Source organism: Chiloscyllium plagiosum, chromosome 23 (genome assembly GCF_004010195.1).
Source record: "Chiloscyllium plagiosum isolate BGI_BamShark_2017 chromosome 23, ASM401019v2, whole genome shotgun sequence".
Classification (NCBI taxonomy): domain Eukaryota; kingdom Metazoa; phylum Chordata; class Chondrichthyes; order Orectolobiformes; family Hemiscylliidae; genus Chiloscyllium; species Chiloscyllium plagiosum.
The window spans coordinates 1,467,531-1,476,468 of record NC_057732.1 but is presented as its reverse complement, the minus strand read 5'-3'; the positions used below and the strand labels follow the sequence as shown (position 1 = coordinate 1,476,468).

Sequence of the window (8,938 nt, the reverse complement as noted above, 5' to 3'; positions counted from 1 at the left end):
GCATGACCTCCCAACTCCTGTACTCCATACTCTGACCAATAAAGGAAAGCATGCCAAACGCCGCATTCACTATCCTATCTACCTGCAACTCCACTTTCAAGGAGCTATGAACCTGCACTCCAAGGTCTCTTTGTTCAGCAACACTCCCTAGGACCTTACCATTGTTGTAGGATTCTAAAATAGAAATTGTTAGAGTAACTCAGCAGGTCTGGGAAACATCTGTGGAGAGAAAACGTAGAGTTAACATTTCGAGTGAGCCTTTGTCAGAACTCCAGCAGCCGAAGTAAGACAAATGAAGAGGGACAGGAGGGGACGAACGGGCAAGAAGATTCAGGGAGATGAGCCACACCATCTCATGTTATAGATTAGATTACTCACAGTGTGGAAACAGGCCCTTCGGCCCAACAAGTCCACACCGACCCTCCGAAGAGCAACCCACCTAGACCCATTTCCCTCTGACTAATGCACCTAATGCTATGGACAACTTACCATGGCCAATTCACCTGACCTGCACAGTTTTGGACTGTGGGAGGAAACCGGAGCACCCGGAGGAAACCCACGCAGACACAGGGAGAATGTGCAAACTCCACACAGTCAGTCGCCTGAGGTGGGAATTGAACCCAGGTCTCTGGCGCTGTGAGGCAGCAGTGCCACCCAGGAAAGATCAGGAGTTCCCTTATATTAGCCCAAGGGAAGAACAAAAACTGTTGTATCGAGACCTACTTGAGACCTCACAGACTACCACAAAAGGCCAAGGACCACTGGGATGTTGGAGTGCATTAACTCTACTCTCTCATTCTGCAGAATGGCACCAGGGTCAGTGAAGCATTTTCATCTGTCACAGCTTGTATACTTCCCGTCTTTGTCAACGTAACATATCTAAGCTCAATAAACTGTCAGAAAACCAATCATAGGCTGCCTATGTTAGGTAACTGTGATCACAACCCTTCCCCAAAATCAACAATTACACTCTATTTACATAACACTACATTTTACCAAAATACACTCCACTAAAGTACCTCCCCTACCCAGTCACTGTTTAAACCGGGTTTAGCAAGGTCTACAGAAATGCAAGCAGTTATAATCAATCATGTCAGTTACAGAAAGCATTGTTTAAATACAATCCCAAATGTCCACAGCAAATGTTCCATGATTTCTCAACATTCTAAGCTTTTCTGCAAAACTTGAAATAAATCTATTTTACACAATCCTTCAATACTTATAAAGTATAAAGTGTCTTTGAAACAATTTCTTGCTGCTCACGATGGAACTGTATTTGCTTTCACCTTCTCCTTTCAAGCTGCAGTGTTAAACACAAAGTCCAAATTCCTGGTCAATTCCTTGAATCTTTACTTTAGAAATGTTATCAAATCCATGCTGAAAATCCAACTGCCCCTGTTAGACTGTGACTTATTTTGGCTTTTTTAAAAATAATTTAAGCAGGTTTGTAAACAATGAGCTGCCACTGGGACTCATGATTGGCTTTCCTTCTGGGATGCTCAGGATTGGACTGGTCTTGCATGATGCAAGGACATTCTGAATGCCTTGATTTGCGTTTTGCAATGCTACTGAACCACCAAGATTTAGAAAGAGCTATTAAATTTGGTGTTTCATACCAGAGGGTGTCCTGTTGAGCTCCTAAAGACCTTTTAAATGTTGAATTGCCTTTCTTTTTTCCCTCTCAATTCAATTCTTGGTTCACTTAGGTTGCTTTATCCTTATCTAATTTGACTAATTTCCCCATTTCTCTCTGCATCGTTCATTTTGTTTTAATCAGTGGAGAGGTGAGCCATTGGTCCTGTCAACCACCAGATATCCTGTTGATCTTGCTGTTACCAATTTGAATGTCCAGCTAGGAATAATTGGAGCTAAAGGCTGAAGAACAATTGAAATCATGGAACATGCTGTGAGATGCCCTGCTGAAGCAAATTCTGGGGCATCCAAAAAAGAGAATGAACTCAGGAAATGTCTAAATTACTGAGACATATCAGTGCCTCAACCTGTGCAGAGACAATTTGCCAAGTCCAAGATAGTAATTGTGTCGGTTTCTGAGCAGACATTGTGATTATTTACCATTATGAATTATTTATCTAGCTATTACATCTGAAGCCATGCTGTCCACCTCCAGCTGACTGCAATTTTCTGAATGTTAAAGATCTGCCCAGTTACATTTCCTCCGTTGAATGGAATCATCATTTTAATGTCATGTCGAGCTTCAATTTTCTAGGTAAAAGAGAAACATATTTATTTTCAAGGTAAGTGTTTCTTCCTGAAATGCAAGCAATTCAAGACCACAGGAATAAATTCCGCAGCATTTCCATGCGAGTTGACGACAAGCACATTTAGAGATTATCCTATTTATTATTTGATCGTTTCATGGACTAAGGTATCGGCAATTACTCTCAATGGTCTCCATAAAGAAGTTACCTGGAATATCTAGCTTGTTTTTGCAAAGTGTAAAACTTTGACTTCATTGGCTGAAAATGCATTGATGTCGTAAGTTTTTGAGGAAGCAGAATACCATGACACTTACTGTCACTCTTTGTGGTATCTTTGAAGGTCAATGATTAAAGAAGAATGCACACTCATCAGGTAAAGTCTTATTTACATATACCAGTAAACTTTTTATTATCTAGTACCTAGGGCAGCAGGAGTTTGCCGATTGATCAAATAATCCAAATAATCAAGAGGTCCATATAATCAATGTAAAAATAACCACTAAGCAATAGAGATGTAATGCAGGGGAGTATACACATCGCTGTTATGCTTTATTTACAGCACAATCAATTAAATAATAATGCAACTTTGCCTTAAATGAAATGTACTGACAGGGAGCCTTCTCACATACACCCTTAACTTGCTACTCAGACATCGCTGAGATCACATTATTTGAGGAGAAATTGACTCAACTGTTGATATTTCACGCGGTCATCTACATTGTATATCTACATTGAGGTAAATAAATTTAAAACTATTCGATGAACTGATGCAGTAAACTTCAAGATATTTCAGGTATATAATTTTTGACAGTTTATTAAGAGTGCTGGTTCACAGATTGTCACTTAAAACGAAGTTTGCTGTGTTTGAAAGGAGCTCAAACTCTCTGTGCATGAGATTGACGGATCTATCATGATCCATTTTTTGACCAAGTACTATATTCAGCTGCAGTTTGATTTAGCCTGTTTGTTTGCCGAGGGATCTTTCCAAATGAACGATTCAATTTGAAGTTTTAATAGGAGTAAGGAGTGGGTTGTGAGATGCACCATAATCCAGGCTGTCTATGTGGAGCTTGGTAAGGTAATGGTAAGGTCTCGCAGGAGAAAAGAGCCACTGAGTCACATTTATCGGAGATACCATTCATAATGTGCAAGGAGGGGTCTCATCTCTACTTGTTCCTCTGAAAAACAACTTACTAAACCTTTCTGAAGAAGTCATCATAGCCTCAAAATGTTACCTCCTTTTCTGTCTCCATGGATGCTGCCAGATCTGATGAGTATTTCCAACATCTTCTGTTTTTATTTGCAAAAAGTCAGAATTGTATGGAACAGAACAAAAAAAGAATTCCTTGTGCTGAGGGTGAATTGATGTTTTCCAACAAGTAATTCAGCAGAGGGTGCTATTGTCACGTATTTGTGAGGCCTGTCCTGTTCAGACAGAACATTAGAGCAATTTTGCTTTCCACAAACAACTGCTGAATTTTTCTCTCGAAGCCATTATATTCTGCATTTATGGTTTCCATAAAAGTGTTGAAACACCAACTAATTTATATGCTCAGGACTTGAAAGCATGCATCTGATTATCGTTTTATCGTCCCATTCCCTGTACATGGGGAACCAAAATGATTCTGCCAGAATTGAAGATATTCCTGTTCTTCAGTAGTGCCATAGGATATTTAAATCTAAACCTGTAGACAGATGGAACCTGAAAGATAGTGCCTCTAATAGTGCTGCACTGGAGTGTCGACCAAGATGAAGGGTTTCCATTTCTGGAGTGGGATTTGTATCTTCTGCTGAAGAGAACAGTGTCACCACTGAGACACTAAATGACAAACACATCCAGTTTTTCAACTGATGTGTTCCTGTCAAGAGTCAAATGAAAATGACAGGCTGTACATTATAATTTTGTTCTTATAGTCTAATATCACAGAGTTACAATAAAATAATAATTGCAATGTTTATTGCAATAAGGACTTAAAATAATCAGCATTCAACTCACCTTATACTTCACCCTGCATTTTTCCCTCTCCCTCCACTAGGCCTACTCAAGTTGATTGTACACTGCTCCTCAGATACTCGACTGCACTTGGGTCTTCACCATTCATCAACTGTGCAGCTAAATATATGGGGCATGACTGTCCGGGAACTGGGAAGTTAAAAAACAACAGGACAACTTTAATTGCTAGAGGAATTTGACTCCTTTTCAATCAGTCATAGTTCACGTGTAGCTTGCTGGCGTAAACCTCCCTGATATCAGCCATTTTTGTCTTTTTGTCCCTCTCTTGCTCCCTTTTTCCTCCCCTAATTGTAATACGTTACATCTGATTCCAGCTTCTCCCTCTCAAACTGCACGGTCTCTATGGGGGTTCAACAAAGAACAGAGAACAAAGAATATTATAGCATAGGAACAGGCCCTTCGGCCCTCCAAGCCTGTGCTGATCCAGATCCTCGATCTAAATCTGTCACCTATTTTCTAAGGGTCTGTATCCCTCTCCTCCCTGCCCATTCATGTATCTGTCTAGATATATCTTAAATGACGCTATCATGCCCGCCTCTACCATCTCCATGGCAACACGTTCCAGGCACACACCACCCTCTGCGTGAAGAACTTTCCACGCATATCTCCCCAAAACTTTTCCCCTCTCCCTTTGAACTCGTGACCCCTAATAATTGAGTCCCCCACTCTGGGAAAATTTTCTTGCTATTCACTCTGTCTATACCTCTCATGATTTTGTAGACCTTCACCTTAAGCTCCTTAATCAACTTTGCCTCAGTTTATATCAGCAGATCCAGAATTGCCTGTTCCCTCATAGGCCCTACCACAAGCTACTTCAAAATCTATTTTGTAGACATTCCACCAACTTGTTTTATTGTTCCTAATCTGCTCCTAGCCAGATTTTCCAAGTTAATTTGTGCATTGAAATCCTTTATGATTATTGCAATCGTGTCTTTCTTATATACTTTTTCTATCTCCTGATTTATTTCTGTTCCACATCCTGACTACTGCTAGGACACCTGCATAAAAGTACCATCAGGGTATTTTTCCTTGACAGTTTCTCAACTTTACCCACACACATTGCCTTCTGACTCTATATTGCTTTTTGCTTTTGATTAAATTTCAATTCTTATTAACAAGGCAACCCAGCCCCCTCTGCCCATCTGTTTCTCCTTTCATTAGGATGTGTATCCTCGGATATTTAGCTTACAGCCCTGGTCTTCTTGCAGCCATATCTCTGTGATGTCCACAAAATCTTATCTGCCAATATCAATCTGCGCTTCAAGTTCATTGTTTTGTATACTGCATACCTTCAAGTACACCACCCTCAGTCCTGCCCTGACTGACTCCTTCTCATAGTTTTTTTTTAGATTAGATTACTTACAGTGTGGAAACAAGCCCTTCGGCCCAACAAGTCCACACCGCCCTGCCCATACCCCTACATTTACCCCTTACCTAACACTACGGGCAATATAGCATGGCCAATTCACCTGACCTGCACATCTTTGGATTGTGGGAGGAAACCGGAGCACCCGGAGGAAACCCACGCAGACACAGGGAGAACGTGCAAACTCCACACAGTCAGTCGCCTGAGATGGGAATTGAACCCGGGTCTCAGGCGCTGTGAGGCAGCAGTGCTAACCACTGTTCCACTGTGCCACTGTGCCGCCCACAAATAAGTTGTCTCCTTATTTTCTTGTGCCTGAAATTAAATTCTGGAGCCTTCCATTCTCTCTGTCCTATAGACCTTTCTGGAACCTTTAATAATCTCTCTTGAGTCTCCTGCCCCACTTTAACTAGGTTAAAGTCCTTGACCACCCTATTTAGCCTTTCCACTAGGATCTTGGTCTCAGGTTGGTTCAGGTGGAACCCATTCTGATGGTACATTACATTCCCTCCTGTCCCAATATTGATGCCAGTTCCCCATGAAATGGAACCCACCTCCCCCTTACCCACGCCATTACTTTGGCCAAGTGTTTGCTTCTCTAATCTTCTTATCTCTTTGTCAATTTGCATGTGGTTTAGGTAATAATCCAGAGATTACAACTGTTGAGGTCACTTCTTTGGTGCCTAGTCCTTGATATTCCCCAAACAGGACCTCTTGCCTACTGTTACCTAGGTTGTCTTGCAGCAATGTACAAGGTGAGTTGGACCGAACTGCTCTGTGCATTGTTAAGGGTGTGGTACATGACCTGACAACACAGCCCACATATAAACAGCAATATCAGCAGATTGGGGATCTCTTAGTGAACAAAAGGTTCTGCTGTGAAGACCCAGGTGATATGTTTATATAGTGTGACTGAGCATATCTGGCAAATGATGAATGATCTCCTTTATACTAGAAGTACCGTGAAATCACATTCCATGTGTCTTTGCAACCTGTCCTACTGGTATCAATTTTGAGATCATAGAAGCATCGAAACAAGAAACATACAGTCAATGGAATTTATTGGAATAACATTCTCCATGTGCAAACCTGATTAATACCACTAGAGCCATATGCACCAAACATACGCAACATTGCCTCAGAGAGCACTGCAAACTTCTTCCTGGCATTAAAAAAGAATTCGTCAGCATAGGTCAAAGACTGCACTTTAATCTTTTCACCAGGATAGAGTTCTGTACAAACTGAAACAAGCGCAAGTTGGAATTAATTACTTGGGAGACAAATTGTTAATTTAGACTCTTACATTATAGTAGTAGCTTTCTCTTTCAGCTTTTGGTAAGTTATATGTGTATTACCTACAAGATGCACTGCAGAAATTCACCAAAGATCTTCAGATAGCACCTTCTTAACCCATGTCTGGTTCCATCTAGAAGGACAAGGGCATCAGATACATAGAAACAACACTGCCTGGAAGTTCCTCTTTAAGCCACTCACCATTTTGACTTGGAAATCACTGTCGCTGAGTCAAAATCCTGGAATTCCCTCCCCAAGGACATTGTGGGTCAAACTATGACACATGGACTGCAGCAGTTCAAGAAGGGTGCTCACCACCACCTTCTCAAGGGAAACTGGGGATGGGCTATAAACACTGGCCCAAACAGCAACACCCATGTCTCATTAATGAATAAAAGAAAGGGATCACCACAATGCTGATCAAGCATTATATCCTGCTCCTTCATTCATACAAAAGACTTTTTTAGACTTGGCAGCAGGTCACAGCAACTAAACCACCCCACTTCTCTGAGCTGGAGTCTGGCACCAAAACACACCGACACCTCCTGCCCCACCCCGCTCATACCAGTGGCCTCAGGTTCTGGACTGGGATTCAAAGCTAGGTCTTCGGACTCAGAGGCATAAGAGATACCAATTTCACATCTCAGACTGCTGTGCTGTAATTGGGATAGGTAATGGCCTAGTGGTATTATTACTGGGCTATTATTTCCAGAGACCCTGGTAATGTTCTGTGGACCTGGGTTCAAGTCCTACCATGGTAGGTGATGGGATTTGAATTCAATTATATTCTGGAATTAAGAGTCTGATGATTGCTGGGGAAACAGTTGTCAGTTAAAATGGTCTGGTTTACTAATGTCTTTTAGGGAAGGAAATTGCCATCTGTATCTGGTCTGACCTATATGTGACCCCACAGCAATGACTCTGGGCAATAAAAGTGGTCAACGAATAAAAAAAGACTGTAGTATTGTGCAAAAACATTTGGTTGTAAAACACCTTGAGATGACACGAGATTACGAAAGACATTTTTTTAAAAATGCAGCTCTATCTATTTTCTTCAGTCGACTGTAAAGCAAAATACAGCAGATGCCATCTGAATTAAAATCAGAAAATGCTGAAGATCAGCAGGCAGATTCATAGAATCCCTACAGTGTGGAAGCAGGCCATTCAGCCCATCAAGTCCTCACCAAACCTCCAAAAAATCACCCCACCCAAACCCATTCCCTTACAAGATCCCTGTGGCTAATCCACCTGGTCTGCATATTCCTGGATACTGTGCGCAAGTTAGCATGGCCAATCCACCTAACCTGAACATCTTTGAACTGCAGCAGCAAATCCATGCGGACACAGGGAGAATGTGCAAACTCCACATAGTCACTCAAGGGTAGAATCAAACGCAGGTTCATGGTGCTGTGAAGCAGCAGTGCTCATCACTGAGCCATTGTGTTGCCCAGGCAAACATAATAACCACTGCACTAGAGAAACATATGTGGAGACAGGAGCAGAGTTAATGTCAGCCTCATAGATGTGTGTTGCCCACAGTCAAAGCAATAGTTAACTAGATTTAATGGTTGGTTTAAAGTTGCTGATTATCATTACAATGCTCAAATAAACATCTATTGGTACATAGTTTAATGAAACACAGTATCTGGCATCTACTGAAAGTGTACTGAGAGGAACACACAGCAAGAAAATTCACAATGATGCTTGCCATTTCGAAAATCTCTGTTGGATGAGAAAGATCTATTTTTAGCTTAGCAAATTGCAGCTGTTTTCACCATCTCCGGCTTTAATCTTCATTCACTTTCTGAAAGATAGCATTGCTTCTTTCAGAATGCTCATTCAATTCAGCTCATCAATTTCAGAAAAAATCATGTTCCATTTCAGCTCTCCATTCTTAATCTCCTGGGTGTCAAAAACTGACTCTTCTGCCAAATTCCTGATGGAGATATTCTCAGACTTGATCTATTTCCCATGCAGATATTAAACAAGCAGCAAGAAGTAAATGTAACGAATATCCAGGAAGATAGAATATTTTGAATATAGTTA

At 41.2% G+C, this 8,938-nt stretch overlaps 1 pseudogene; it reads right to left on the bottom strand.

The window, feature by feature from the left end:
* Positions 1-8,229, bottom strand: part of LOC122561438 — a 10,501-nt pseudogene extending 2,272 nt beyond the window's left edge.
* Positions 8,230-8,938: the final 709 nt, after the last annotated feature.